The 15,901-nt window shown below is 49.0% G+C and overlaps 1 protein-coding gene across 20 annotated transcripts in view; it reads right to left on the reverse strand.

Moving 5' to 3' along the window:
* Camta1 (calmodulin binding transcription activator 1) overlaps positions 1-15,901 on the reverse strand; it is an 847,864-nt gene that overhangs the window by 759,942 nt on the left and 72,021 nt on the right. The window contains exons 3-4 of one of the 20 annotated variants that reach the window (XR_010066431.1): positions 15,165-15,314; positions 14,702-14,779 (exon numbers count right to left, since the gene is read on the reverse strand). The exons of 17 other annotated variants lie outside the window; for them this stretch is intronic. The gene's annotated coding sequence lies outside the window, so the exon portion shown is untranslated. Of the gene's footprint in view, positions 1-4,169; positions 15,315-15,901 lie in introns of those variants that run through there. 2 more of the 20 variants (XR_010066430.1, XR_005504502.2) reach the window with 2 other exon arrangements.

A 15,901-nucleotide genomic window follows, 5' to 3' on the forward strand; every position in this document is an offset into this window, starting at 1 on the left:
CACACCTTTAATCCCGGCACTCTGGAGGCAGGGGCAGGCGGATCTCTGAGTTGGAGGCCTGGTCTACATGCCAAGTTCCAGGACAGTCAGGCGTACAAAGACACTATCTCAAAATAAACAAGCAAGGTGACACTCAGGAAGTGAAGGCAGGGGAATCAGAACGCAGACTGTCCACGGTTATACTGTCACTATGAAGTCAGCTGGAGCAGATGAGAAGAGAAACAGACACCACCTACCAAACTCACCAAAGTGGCTGGCGCTTGATGCCTTGTGTGCTGTCACCAGATCCACCTGTACAGGGGACTCATGAGCTGTCCTTAGACATGGACATCAACTGAAAGAGGAGCAGGATGCACTGCACCAGTGTTTCATTCCCATAGGGCGGGAATGCACAGAATTTCAACGTACCTAAGGCACCGCCACCTCTGCCATATATGCAAGCGCCTTCCCTGGAAACACTGCGATGTCCCCATCTGCATCCCAACGTCTCTGTGAGATGTTCTGCTGTCCTCTCAAGAACTACCCTTACCAAGTGTCTCTCCCAAACAGCTCGGTGGCACTCATAAAACAATGCTGCACACAGCTCTGCTGCCGGGCTGATCTGCAGCACAGCATGCACCCAGACCACAAAGCCTCACAGAAGCAGCCCGTTACCCTGGAGCCCACTATGGTGCCAATGGAGTCAACGCAGCCATCACTTTCAGATGAGCCTGCGCTGCCTGAGCCCTGGTTTCTTCAGGCCTAAGAATGTCAACTCCAGAACAGCTGATAAAGATCTAGAAGAAGGAAACTGCCTACAAGGCATCAGAGAATTATGATGCATGAACAGCCTGATGTCATCTCAATGTAAAGGATAAAGCCCTTTCAACCCTGGATGTCACGGCAGCTGTGTGCCAGGTGCTGGGCCGCTTGCAGAATGGTTCGGGCCAGGGTCTGTGTTCTCACTGTGGCCCTCCACCAGGTCAACCCTAGATGCTCTTACCTCACCTGGCTCATGAAAAAGGGACAGAGCTCTCCCTTCTCATGCTCGGCATTAAGAAGCCAGGTGACAAGTGTCTGACATGCCACTTTCTTAAACTGAAGTACATGAACTCAAGGATTTTCTATGTACTTCAATAAATGTACTAACAGCTAACAGAGGGGGTTTGAACTAAGAGTTTTTACCTTTCTAAAGAAACATTTGGAGATCATTTACTCATTTTGAAAGCAGACATACTTCCACATTTTCTTCAATCTTAGGCGTATGAGAGCAGCTAAGAGATTATGAAAATGCAAAGCTCAAACACGACCCCGTGACCACCAGCTCCCCTCCTTAGGCTGCGTGTATCGGTGTGTACAAATAGGGAGAATACTTACGCATTAAGATGCTGGAAAATCACAGAAAGTGTTTCTAACATCAAAAAGCCAAAGACATGGAATGAAGCCAAAGCAGAAGGTGGTCTGGGACACGGGCCAGGTCTACCTGCAGTGGAAACTCAGGTACTGAAGGCAAACTTCTCAGTCTTCAGCAAAATGCTAAGTGGACACCTACACCCGATTTGACCCAGGTGCACTGATTATAAAAACACTTTTCAAGAAAATCCAGCAGTACCAAAAGGATTACCTGTATGTGTAAACTCGGTCTCATCTTTGTAATTTTGTTGTTAAATTATGAAGCGAACTCAAAATAAGGGTGTTTTTAAAACCATCTTTTACGCACCAAGGCAGAGTTTGCTGTTAGTGAAGGAAACATGTCTTTAGCTGCCATCCAGGAAGGTTCCTGTCTGGCCCTTGAGTTCATTTTCAGCTTCATTTTCTTCAGGGTCTGAGACACAGGCTAGGCTTCCTCCCTCCCTCCCTCACAATGACCCACATAAGGCAGAGCCAGCTCCCTAGGCCCTAAGGCTGTACAGAGCTACAGAAAGACTTGGTGTCTGCTCTACCTGATGCCAAAATCCAGAAAAATAGTATCTGGCCAGGGGAGCTCAGTGGGAAAGCTGGCTCCAGAGAACGCCAGGGGAGCAAAGGCTGTCAAGACCGACCTACCCACCAAGTTCCTACGAAGCTGTGCCTGTACCCCACACAAAGCTACCAGGGAGTACTCTTCGTTAATCCAGGAACTGACAGCAATGCCCCTTTTCGAAAAGGCTGGGTAAGGAATGCATCTAAAATTATCCCATAGACCCCTGGGAGATCTAAATGCCAGCATATTCTCATACAGACCATCTGACAAGTCCCACACTCAGAGCACTGCTTTCAACTTGAATGAAGCTGTTGCTAAGTCAACCTCATGGCCCAGACTTAGTGGAGTAACTGGCAGGCATGAAACACAAGAAAAAAAGATAAAACTCAAGGGTGTGAATCAGCAACAAAGGGGTCTTCAAAAGCACAAGGAAAAGCTGACAAAATAACCTCCCCATAAGTGGTTCCTCTAAGGCTCCCGGGCCAACGTCCTCTGCCTGTGTCCTCTGCAGGCCAGCAGAGGGCACTGACTCATGCACCCGCTCTCTGAAAGCTATGATCCGTAATTTACACTACAGGGGCACTGAGTGAGAACTAGGTTTTAAATGGATGACATGAGAAGTATGCGATTTTAACAGTGACTTGGAACAATCCATTTCATTGAACCCCATAAAACTTACACACACACACACACACACAGCGCAGAAGCATGTATACATATGTAAATAACAATAATCCAATCAGATCTTCGGAGCAGTGAAAAGGCATTTGAAAATAAAAGCAGACATGAAGAACTCCTCCATCTTCAGTCCATGCGACCTGTAACCTGGTCAACCTTTCCCAGCTCCTCTCACGCATACAACAGGAGCACCAACAAAGGATGAGTTGGTTTCTTAATCTGAGAAGCCATGCTTGAGGAATCAGAAAGGAGACAGTGACTGTAACAAAGTCATAGTGCACTTTATTGAGTGGAGCTGAAATGTGATTCCATTTGTACTTCAGCCCCTGTAAGACTAGAGCACGTAGCCGTGTCCTGGGTTGCTGTTCTAAGCACGCTGCCTCATCCTTACACCTGTACCTTCCAGCCGGACTTACTCTCGCACACAATTCTGAGGGGGGATCTGTGAGCTCTGCCTCATTAGCCACTTCCTGCAACTATATTCTCAGTTCAAAATCCACACTTCTTACCCTTCCCTGGGAGGGAAAGGTTACATTCAAAGTCACTCAGTGACTCGCCTGATGCAAACAGCACCACTACTATAGAGGTAGCTTCTTCTTGGCTTGCTGTGTGACGCAGACACACAAAGGTCTGACCTTCGCTTTCCTTAAACATGGCCGAGTCTGGCCTGACATTTCCCATGTGAGGGAAACTTGGCTCTAATCAGCTTTGTCGTGGTTTTAGTTGACTTTCTGTGTGGACAAATAAGTTCAAATGAGATGAACGGAGCCGACGGGAAATCACTACCTAGAGAAGTCTGACTTCTGCTGCCTGGTCGTCATACCAACACTGCAGACTCACCTTGAGACTCGGCCCACATCACAGGACACTGGTTCCTTAGTCTCTGTTCCGAAACAAAAACTAAGATATGCAGGAGTAACATTGGTACTGGGCCCTCCGTCAACACAGAAAGGATGCAGGTGGAGAGCGAAGGCTGCTGGGCCAGGACTTTTGTTGCTCTTCTCTACATACGGACATGCATGCGCACCGACTGCCCAGGCGCTCTGAGCAACATAGAACACCACAGAGCACACCTACCCCAGAGACTACGAAGGTCCCGGGACCACGCAGTCCTAAATTTGCATGAGGCAGCTCAGTATGTGTAGTCAATTAATGGTCGAAATGTTGTTACCTCCAGCTCCACTTGTCCTGGTAAATGCCTGCTCACTAGACAGCACCTGCAGTACTGGAAACTGTCACTGGGATCACTAGATGTCTCAAGGTCTCTGCTGCTTTTCTACCTTCCTGGACGATCCTCAGTGATGGTGAGGCTACTGCAGGCCATTGACATGACTCACGTTCCCGTCTGCCTACTGCTGCACAGGAGGCATGGACACAGCACACTGTGGCTCTCCAACTCATAATCCCACCATCTTGAATACTCTGGAATCTTGTATCTCCCTGAACTAGCTGCAAAACAAGACTTCCTACTTACGTCATCACTTCAGTGGCATACAGTACATCGACAGCAAGTTAAAGGAGAGACTGAGAAAGGACGCAACACGTGTCCCCCTGTTCACTGAACAGCATTTATTGATGTAGGAGAAGTCGTCCTGTGTGCTGGAGACAGAGACAGCAACAGACCCTGCTCTCAAGGAGCTTCCATTCTTCTGAGAGGCAGTGGTCATCACAACAGGTCATTGCCAGGTGAGTGCTAGTAAGAAAAGGGAAATGTGCTGGGGCAAGGGGGACACAGGGCACTCCTGGTGCAGGCTGCTCCCCCAGACAAGTGTCTGTTGCACTCTTTCAGTCACTGTGGATGAAGTGAGAATAGTTCCCTCGAATTTATTTCACCTTCAGTAACATCCGGGTCAGATACACTTAGGGTTTAAAGCACAGCTCATTCCCTAACAGGGCCATCCTGAGGGAGCTGGCAGGACGGGCGGTGGGCAGGTGGCTTCCTCCCCAAGTGTCAGCCCCATGGCTCCAGCTCTGGGGGGCCCTCTTCTTGCTGCGCCCATGAAAAGTGTGTGGTGAGAGCCTGAAATAAACAGGTGTGAAATGGGTCAAGACCGTCGCTTCTATTTCTGTTTTTAACTGAAGAAAATGTGTCCCACTTCCAGGGCAGAGAAAGAAGAGAACACGGGATAAAGGCCAACTAAAGTCTATTTAACACATTTGAATGTGCATGTGTACATGTGTCTCTAAAGTCCACTTTAACACGTGTGAGTGTGCATGTGTACATGTGTCTCTACCCCACACGTTATCTATTTCCCTAAAACAATTCAAAATTGGGCCTTATAGAAATGTCTTTTTGACAATGTTACAGTATAACTTTTATTAAATTATATCTCTGGGAGACCACAAAACTTTCAATGAATCAAATTAAGAATTAAAAGTTCAAAGGTACTGAGATGAGGTCCAAAGCTCAATTAGCACTAATTTCACAAGAATTTGTTACTTACACACTCAGCACGCTCCTGCAGTCTTTGCTGTTTTCTGACATGGCATCCTAGGGAGGCCATTCAGATTAACATGTCTACGGACATATTGATAGAGCAGACACTACTTTGCAAGGCTGCCTTGCTAGGGTGTCTGTGACGCACAGCACTGAGAAAGCCGACTTAACTCCCAGCACTTCCAAGTCAGCACCACAGGCCAGTCTCCCAGGTTAGAGAATACAGCATTTCAAAGGGATGCTTAGTCAAGGACACTTCCGAATCAATGTAAGGTCTTAACACACTGCCAGTGACGTCCACTGTGACCCTGCATCTACCCCAAAGCAGAAAAGTACAGAAGGGAAGCCTCAGAGACCTCTAATTCCCTCACTTAGGAGCTACTGTGGGAAGCACTGTGCGGCAGGCTGGGAGGGGAACACTAGGCTCAGAGCCATGAGACGAGTGCACAGGAGTGAAAGGCTCTTGGCTGCCTCTCAGCTCTCACATCTGCACAGGGTATGCAGGGCTGTGTTGAGGGAGTCCAGGCCACAGCACCAGGCCATGCTCAATGCAACACAGGCCTGAGTATGAAGAGGGTCCACCCTTGGCATTCAGCACGTCAAAGTCCTCCTGACTATTTCCCCAGGTGTTATCAACTAAATTAGCAACTTGAGCTATCAGAATAAACTGAAGATTTCAACATAAACCACATGTGCACACACTGGGACCAGACAGCAGCTTCTGACTTGTTTCCACTGCTCTCTGCTCATTTGTTCTCTGCTACCAAAATCTTAAGACCTGCATAAACAAAAACAGCATTTATTCTTCTCTTCTTTTTTTTTTAAAAAAGATTTATTTATTTATATGTAAGTATACTGTAGCTGTCTTCATCCATACCCGAAGAGGGCATCAGATCTCATTACAGATGGTTGTAAGCCACCATGTGGTTGCTGGGATTTGAACTCAGGTCCTCTGGAAGAGCAGTCAGTGCTCTTAACTGCTGAGCCATCTCTCCAGCCCTATTCTTCTCTTCTTTAACCCAAGGGACCTCACCCCATCGTCTCGCCCACCCCCACCCTAATTCCTTCTCTCACCACATGCTGGGGCTGGCACACAGAAGAGAGAGACCCAGCACCCACTCCAGAGCTAACACTGCATGAAAGAGATTGTGTGTGACCACACACTGTGGCAAGGGCCTCACAATGGGGCCACACCTGCAACAACAGTGAACTGGAGTCAACTGTACTGAACAAAGCCAGAGAAAGGCTGTATGAGAAGGGACCCCAGCTGGCCTGTAGAGGCTGAGGAGGAGGAGGAGGGTTGGACTGAGGAGGAGGAGGGTTGGGCTGAGGAGGAGGAGGATTGGGCTGAGGAGGAGGAGGGTTGGGCTGAGGAGGAGGAGGGTTGGACTGGCAAAGCAAACAGAGGCCAGAAAGGGGTGGGGTGGGGGTGGGATTCAAGAGACAAACAAGGTCCCGCTGGGTGGGGACACACTGTCAGGGACCAGGGCTGTGAGTTTGGTTGTTAGATGTGTGCGTGGACTCTCTGATGAAGACAAGGGACAGGCAGGCACCTGCCTAAGGAAGAGCAAACACCAGCAAGTTTTTAAAATAAGTAAATGACAAGTTTAAATGTTACCCCTGGATTCCTTTGTGTTTTAAGCATTCTAGTACCCCAGACCTACATTAAAGACAGTGAACAAGGATCACTCACTTCCCAGTCCAGACAAACCGAGCTCACTTTCAGTAAGACTTCGATTCCGTGCACACCGGTTAGTAACTGTGCTAACACTGGCTTTCAAATCTGAGCCTCTGGTTCTCTTCCATGGCCCCTGACTTCCAAGTGACAGAGAAGGCACCCCTTCTTCTGCGGGGCCTGCCCACTAAAGTCTACTTCCCTTCAAACTTTACGGGTTGAAGAGATGAGTCTACGAGCGAGCAGAGCCCTCAGTGGTGAGGGAAACTGAACAAGCTGCCGTGAGCTGAGCCAGCCATCAGCGCCATCTCCTACCTTCTGTTCCCAACAGCTCCTGCCAGCCTCGCCCTTCCCCTCACTCTCTCTTTAGGGTAAAGAGGGTCTGAGAGAGCTGATGTATGAGTTAAGTTTCATTATTTCTAACATATGTTTCTTGAGCTTTTTTTTAATGTAAGAATACATTTGGAATACAACAGTTCTCTGCCAGAATGCCCTCACTCTCCTTTCACACCAACTGCTACTAAAAGACCACATAACACACAGGGCTCAAAATGGGCTCTTCCTAAATTCCGTGCTCAGAAGATCTTGACAGGAATTCCTAGTCAGTCTTAACATTGTAGAGGAAAAAACAAAAGGAAGTCTAAGGTAACCTTAGAGTTGATAAGGGGTGGACTCGGTCCATCCGGTTTTCTCCTGGGGCTCAGCCTAAGTCTGCATTCCCACTGGAATGAAAACCAACAACAGTGAACCAAGTCCTGCAGACGGGCCTCACCTCTTCCCAGCTTTTAGCACTGAAGAATAGTTTCTAGACTGAATCGATTTTTATCAATCTTCAAAGACTCAATGTGGGTCAAAGCAACACAGATACACCAATACACCAGTTTGTGCAACGTGCGACGCCAACTATACAGTGCTCAGGCCTCGTGCCGAAGGCTGGCCTGGGCCTTGTCAAGAGGCCCAGAGAGGACGAAGAGCATGCACGCTGCTGTCTGTACCACACAGAAATGCCCTGGAGCTGCCAAAAAGCCGGCGTCTGTGGGGATTCAGACGCCTTCAAGACTGTTGAGCTAAGTATTACTAACAGAATTCGAGGGATTTGAGGATTACGCCAAAATAAAGACCAGCATCTAAAGATACATGGAGATAGAGACGAGACTGTAAAGGCTACTCTCTCCTCGGGAGAGCTGTCTGAAACACTCACAAGGGCAACACCTTTATCAGCCGCTCCAGGAAAGGACTCCTCTGAGTGAAAGCACACAGAGGGCACCAGAAAGCCGTCGAGTGAGAAAGCCTTCAGAATTATGGCGTGTGTCTCTGGTGTTACTATGAGAAACTCTGACCCCAGAATTTCAGTGGGGAAGACCAGCCCTCAGATCATACAGATGCTCAGACTCAGCCCACAGCAGAAGCTCAAACAGGGCCTTTAAAACACCTGTTCACAGACATCACACCGGGTGAAACAGTGCCATCCATTAAAGCTTACTCTGATGTCACTGAAGCAGCTCCCTTGACACTACTGGAGCACAGTCTATAAATGAGCACCATTGCTGCCCCTTCCAAGTCCCAGCTTCAAGAACCACTCTGAGCACCATGGAACTCCAGCACTGCCGACTGCTGCCTGCTCCCCTCTCTCCGGCTCTCGGCCCAGCACCATACGTGTATGTATGGTGTAGAGCTGTAGAGCACTCAGCTCCTTCACTGAACACAACTCACAGCAGCCCTGTCTCAGGTTAATTCATGTGCTACTCCGGTCCTGGCCTGGCCTGCGCTTGCTTAGCTCCTAAAACTTAAACCCCAAAACTAATAATCAACTTTCTACCCTCTTATTTTCATCTGGAACTGCTGGTTCTGGGGTTTTCCTCATAGCTCTTAACAAGTCCTAACCCACACTGCCACCAGTGCCTCCTCAGTGGTGTCCTGCTTGAACCTTACAATCTTGACAGATGACCACACTGTTTCTGAGGTCTTCTTGTATACTTTCTCTGCTTGTTTCTTTGCACTCCCTCTTTCTCCATAACACTGGGTGGCTCCGCGCATGCTCAGACCTGTCCTTCCATGGTTCCCCTGTAGCACTCCCCACTCCAGTCTCCTCACTTGCAGGCAGCACAGTAATGCAAACACTGCTCCAATGTGTAGGTCTAACCAAGGCCTCTCCTCTGAGTTAGACAGACACATGGCTGTGCATCAAACACCTACAGCAGCTAGCTTTGAAAGCAGATTTGTCCAAATCACGCCTTAGGTACTCTCCTTGTCCCTCTTCCTCCCCTGCCATTCCCACAGTCTTCTTAGTTCAAGGAACTGCATTCTTCCAGCTTCTCTGGGCTCAATGTTGACATCACAACTCCACGAGAATCTCATATATTAGCTCTCGCTGAAAAGCTCCTCACACCCAGTTACTCCCGACTCTGTCTAAGCCACGCTCAGTTTCCCCTTTACTGGGCTGCCTGCTTCCAATCTCCTGAAGTCAATGAGTAGCAGAGCTTTCTACAAAGGGCCTGAGGCAGCTACCCAGACTGCTGGACTGGGCTACAGAGTTCCAACATGGCCTCTGACAGTCCTCCCTGAGTGAGAGCGGCCCTGCTGGTCACTGTGTGGCTGAGACAGATGCATGAGGTATTGGGGCTCTCTCCCCACAGAACTACAACTAAATCTGAACTGTGATGTGGGAGAGCATCACTCAAATGTAAATGACATTCTGAGCTTGTTGGCTGTACCAAGTGAGTAGTGGGATACTGTATACTGACCCTGCCCTATGGTCGGGGGTGTATCTTTTTACTTGTACCCCTGTGGGGGTGCAACCACTCATGCATGGGCAGGCAGAGGCTCGAGCCTGACATCAGGTGCTTTTTGAGATAGGCCCTCTCCCTACACATGGAGTTCACTTTTTCAGTTACACCACCTAGCCAGTATGAGCCCCAGGGATCTGCCCGACCCACCACCTCCCTGGAGTTATGAAGAATCCAGCTAGATCCAGGTCTTCTGGCTTGTATGTATAGCAAGTGTTTTGCCCACTTAGTCGTCTCCCTGGACCTTAAAGGGTCCTCTTCCTGTTTTTCTTCTACTTTAAAAAAAGGGGGTGGGGTGGCGTCTCCTCATTTAGCAAAAATCAAAAGGCCTTAGCCAGGTACAGTACTACACACCCGTAATCCAGCAACCAGGAAGCTGCGGCAAGAGAATGGAGCATTTGATGCCAGCTTGGGGCTATACTAAGTTGCAGGCAGCGTCGACTACATAGGTTAGACCCTGCCTCAAAAAATTCTTTACCAATGACCAGCAAAGCCTCCAGGATGCTACTACTAGTGCCTGACCAGGCCTGTGGTGCTAGGTCCTTATCTGTTCTCACCACAGCTGTCGTCCTCACCTCTTTCACCATGGTTAGCCCTGCACACATCTTGGGGCCTCTGCTTTGGGCTGTCCCACCTACTTGGGATGCCCTCATTCCAACCTATGTGGCTTACTATGCCATAACAACTAATGGGAGGCACATGCTCAAGTCATACCTAAATGAGTGTGACAAGAGCACTCTCAGAGCCTGGGGCCACCTCAGTGCATCAGCCTGTTGCCACTTATCATTAGAAATAAACGGGTCACACAGATTTATTAACACTAAACCTGGAGTCACAACACCTAGGTTCCAACGTCAACAGTACTGCTTACTCTGGTGAGGTCAGCTCTGCAGTACCCTGGTTTCCTCACCTATGGATCTGGGAAGAGAGCGGGATAGACCATGGCTGTGAGTTAGTACATGGAGAACCAATACATACAGACCCTCCTTACTGGTACCTGTTTTTTGTTTTTGTTTTTGTTTTTTGTTGCTTTTCCCCAACCAGCAAATGTCTTCAAGAGGAAAAGTGTGGCTTGTCTGACTGCTCTATTCAGTGCCTCAGCAGTCCTGGGCTAGACATCTGATAACTGGAACAAGGAGTAAGTGTCGGGCACCAATCACTTTGGCGCTGTCAGAAGGATACACGCGGTTTCTCCCAATCACTCAGCGTGGGACTTGGCTCACGCCTGTAATCCCAGCACTCAGGAAGCAAAGGCAGGGAGGGCATGGGTACATTGGATCAAGGAGTGAGATTTTATCCACCGACTTAAATAATAAATAAAAAAAGCAAAAAGCATGCCATTTCGGGTAGTTTTGCAGATGCTGTCCCTCCCTGAAGGAATGAGTGTCTTTGCTACCTTGAAGCAAGACACAAGCACCACTTTCCAAGCAGCAGGAGTCTAACTTTGTAAGCTGGAAGCCGCCTACAACCTTAAACTCTATGTTGAAAAAATTTTAAAAAGCTGTTGTTTAGTATGCCAGGTTCAAATTCACAGACGTACAGAGCTGGCTGAAATCACGAGCACTGTCCGGCACAGGACATGTAACCCTTTCTGGCTACTACCATGATCTGAACAAACACCACAGCGCAGCTCACCAGATACTGAAGTCTCCCAGGCAGAGGGGACAGATGTCCCACCAGCCCTGAGACCAACACCCTGTTCAAAGGACATCCCAGGTGCTGTGGGTCCAGCCTGTCTCAAATCTACACACATACATTCTCCCAGGCTAATGGCAGCTGTTTATACAGGGCACTGCTAGGTTAAGTCAGATCCTGGGATAATACACACTCTCTCTAGGGAAGCCATACAGAAGGGATGGCAGAGGGGAAGTGACCCAGTGCTCAGCAAAGGCAGGATTAGGCTTCTAACCTCAAAGCTAAGCCTGTGAAGCACACGTCTCCAGGGCTGGTGCCGCACAGCGGCCAACAAGGCACCCGTGGAGCAGTGCTGTGTAGAGCTGCCACACCTGCACCGATGCCTTCAGCCCTGGGGCCAGACTGAGTGACTCTGCACTGGCCCAAGAGACCACGGTGAGATGCCACAAGTCCCATGCAAGACCCGCCCATTTCCCTGTACTGCTCTGGCTTCCTGTGATGGTCATGGGAGTGGATGGAGGTCACTAGGAGGTCCTGGGTAGTAGTAAGATCTGGAGAGGTCCTTTCTGTTAGCCTTTGTGGTGGTTGTGTGTTGTAAATCATTAAGGTCCCCATGACATAGCAAAGGCCTGCTGTGAGGCAGGCAGCCCAGGTCACATTTCAGTTCTGCACGGCTGTACTGTGGCAGCACCTGAAGCACCAGCATGCGGTGCTCCTTTAACTGCATTTAGCTGATGGTCCTAAATAACGCTCTGTCAGCTTCTGTAGCCCAGCACAAAACCACACGCCTGTGATCTACCAGCTGGGCGCGGGAATGCCCTTGACTGGAGGCTTAAAAGCTTTGGTCAGGACGTCCCTTTGATGTATTGTCTTTCCATATCAGACTGCAATGATTACCCCCAGATGTGTCATCACATAGAGTGCTACCAAAATTAGATTACGGCCAGCTAGTGAGACTCCCTCTCCCCTTCAGCACCACCATGGAGGCGGCTACTCTTGCCTTTGTCTGCAGGATCACGACGATACAGCTCTTAGGTTTACAGGATGCGGGGATAAGAACCATCTGCCTGGTCTGGTATTTCTTTAATTAAAACTTTAATTACAGATATATCTCTGCACAGATACGTGCGGTCTATCAGCTCCTGCTCTTAATTACCTGCACTAATGAGAAATGAAGAGCTAGCATTCACTGAGTGTCTACTATGTGCAGGAACGTGTGCCAGGGGCCCAAGGGGAACCAGAGCACAGCAGGCAAGACCCAGGGCCAAGACCAGGGCCAAGAATTTCACCTGTTCCTCGACTCGTCCTCTTGGCACCATCTCTGGAAAGATGAAGGATTGAGAAACAGAATCTGCACAGGAGAAGGAAAAGGACTGGAAGTAAAGGGTCAGCCACTCCCACGGAACTATAGCCACTATCTTCTGGTGGAGTCGGTAACTAGGGCTGAGAACTGCAAGCTGCCGCTGTTTCCAAGACGTCCCCCTAGGTCTAAGTCCATCTTCTTTATCAGCACTCTTCAGCTTAGGCAGACCTTTGTGGGAATGACACAGAGCACGTCCCACAGCCACAAGGGCGGAGGCTGTCAGGAGGGCCCCAAAGGTCACCAGGTGGCACCTAGGCCAAAAGACTCAGCTCTAGGGACTTACAGTGCTACCACATGCCAGACTAAGGCCTCTGCCCCCTCAGAATCACCCTGACCTATGTCACTGGCTCTTGCAGAGGGAAAGAGGAAGATTAATTACTCCAACTCTGCACCAACACTGCTGGAGGCAGGCAGTAAATGGCAAGCTTCTGTGCTGTCTGCCATGTTTGCCACTCCACCCTAACACAGCACTGGTGTGGCAGCAGAAGAGGCTGTGGGGGTGAAGGCCTTTCCCACTCTGGAGCAGATTCCTCATTGCCAAAATCCAGGGGTTCAGTATGGGCGATCATCTCCCTTACCATTCAAAAGCTTACAGAGCAGCTTTGTGGAAGCCAAAGTAAGAAGACTCCACGACAACGCCAGCTTATCCTTATCCTAGTGCCTGAGCGGCACTGCTTGGTGACTTAAAGCGTGGCGTTTCTCAGCCTACTGAATAAAGCCCATGTGGCAAATTACCAAAGTCCTCAATGAATGAAATTAGGATGGCTGACCACAAACACAGTCTAATGATACCCAGGCTAGTGAAGGGTGCCACCTACTCCTTTTTAAGAAAGACATACTAAAACATACTTTTAAAAGTCCACTGGAACATCTACTATGTGCTGGGACCCCTGGAGGATTTGTAAATATACTACATTGGGCTGATAGATACACTGTAAACATCAGGGATTTATTGGGGGAGGGAGGGCACAGTGCAGAGCTATGGAGGGAGAAAGGAGAAAAGGAAAATTAAATGTACAAGACATGAGAGGAAAGAAAGGTGGCAGAAAGAGGAAGGAAGAATGGCACTTGTGGTGCTTGAAGACGGTCTCAACAGAGAACTGTGGAGACCAGGTCGTCTTGTGGGTAGATGGTCAGGGATAGTCTTGATACCTTAATTAACATGAAGAGACCCAGCCTGCGAGCGGGCAGCTCATTCCCTGACTCTAAGCACAGAGCCCTGGCCAAGCACTGGGTCCTGTGTGTTTGCTGTTCTTAGCTCCGGTGAGGACCTGATGTGATTAGGTGGCCAAGCTCCACTGGGATTCCCCATGTCGGACTACAGTTAGAAGTTTTAAGATGACATAAACCCCTCTCTCCCCTAAGTTGCTTTCTGTAAGGTCTCTGGTTTTATATCATAGCAACAGAGATGAAACCAGAGACCTCTACTTCAGAAACCCCAGAACGTAAGCACAAACCTGGCTTTGTGACGGCTTCTCACTCAGGACTGTTGTGCAGAACAGTGACAGGGGCTTTGGGTACTGGCTAGTGATGGCTGAACAAGGGGGGAGACCATTTTAGTTTGCAGTGTAATCTGCTCTGGAAGTAACAGCACTGAGTCCAGAAAGACACATTTACATGTGTGCAAATCATTTACCTGTTTTTTCTTTCTTTATAAATTAACTTCCAAGATTTTGGATCAGTGGTTCTCAGCTAGAAAAAGATCGACCATTGATCTAAGTTTTTAACTATGCAAGGGACTCTCAACACACAGCCAGGACTGAGGAAACCACCATTCCCAGAGAGGCCTTACTAAGCTCAGGGCAGTCCTGCTACTGTCTGGTGACTGAGGGAGGAGAATGAATCCAGCTGAGGCCCTGCAGCCAAAATGGCAATACTGTCTTGTGCCAGGCTGCGAGTGTCAGTGAAAGCTGCGCCCATGGCAGCTCTAGAGCAGCGGGCCAGGGGCCTGGGGAGTGTGAAGACCTGAGCTGCAGCGGCACACTCTGCAGGCCCCCCACCTCCTGGGTAAATCTGGTGACTCAAATGTGTGCGTACACAGTACTGGGGAGAACACCTGATCCATATCCTCACACATGGTGGCAGTGAGGTCATTTCCCTTGACTGAAGAGGACACTGACGACCTCTGCAGTTGAGAAGAACCCTGAGCAGCTCAACACCCTGACTCCCAGTTTGCTAGCCTTACCAAGGGAGGGTGAAGGGCGAGTCCAGCTAACCAGGCAAACGGTGACTGCCTCTCTCTTTACTCTTCTTTCTTTCGGCTCTAAAGTCCAAAACAGGTAAACAAAAGAACCTTTAAAAAAAAAGTGGCAGTGGTAGGTGAGGAAGTAGGTGAGGCCTCCTGGAAGCTGAGCCCTGAGGGGAGGAGGTCTGGAGCTCCGCCCGAGCTTACTCACCATGTCTGGGTCTTCTGCTAGGACTGAGGAGGAGGGCTGGAGCCCGCTTGCCTGAGGTGCGCAGCAGGTGATCAGCCCACACTGCACTTGGAGCTGCTCTACAGACCCCTCAGCAGCTAGGACTCACCACGATCCTGGGAGTGGGCGCTACCACTGTCACCCCATTTAAAGAGGCAGTAAACTCAGGAATGGGGCGACTACATAATGTGCTGCAGTCAGAACACTTGCAAGAGGCCAAGGTGGGATTCGAACCTCAGCAGCCTGGCTCCACAGCCATGGTCCTGGCCCTTCACCACGGGGTTCACTACCACTGCCTCTTGGCACAGCCATAGGATGAGGTTCAGTTTCAAAAGCACCTTTCTTCTGAGTTCTCAGTGTGTTTCATTTATCCTCCCAACAACCCTAAAAAAGCAAGTAGGAGACATACAGTATCTGTATTTCATACACATTACAAAGGAAGTAGCAAGAAAACAGCTTACAAACTCCTACCTGATCAGTCAAGCTCCTAATTCACTGTTTTCAACCCAAACTCCTGTCTTCTGAAGACTTTATGATGGAGTTTCTAGCTCTGTGAACTGCCTTAACAGACATGGCTGGCATGTCCAGGCCTTCATAGTGCAGAGCAGACTCACTCAGACACTGATCCCCTCAGTGAGTCACAGTTACATAAATAATATCCAGGGTTTACAACTCAGTACAGGTCCTAAGTGCCAACCCAGAACGATTTTGTTCAAACATGAGTTACTAGCTCTCTGAGACAAAAATAGGTTATCTTCAAAATGTACTAAGCAGTTAGCTTTAGAGAAAAATCTAATTTATTTAATCACAGTGACAGTGAAAACATTTTACTTCTGCATCTATTAATGTGTCCTCGGCTCCTACTAGATTTATGAATACAGTACCAGACTCTAGGGAGCCAACTCTGTCGAGGGGAGCCTGTGACTCCCTTGGGTACCATGAGGCAGCTGAGAGGAGAGGAGTGGACAGCA

This window comes from Rattus norvegicus, chromosome 5 (genome assembly GCF_036323735.1).
Source record: "Rattus norvegicus strain BN/NHsdMcwi chromosome 5, GRCr8, whole genome shotgun sequence".
Classification (NCBI taxonomy): Eukaryota; Metazoa; Chordata; class Mammalia; order Rodentia; family Muridae; genus Rattus; species Rattus norvegicus.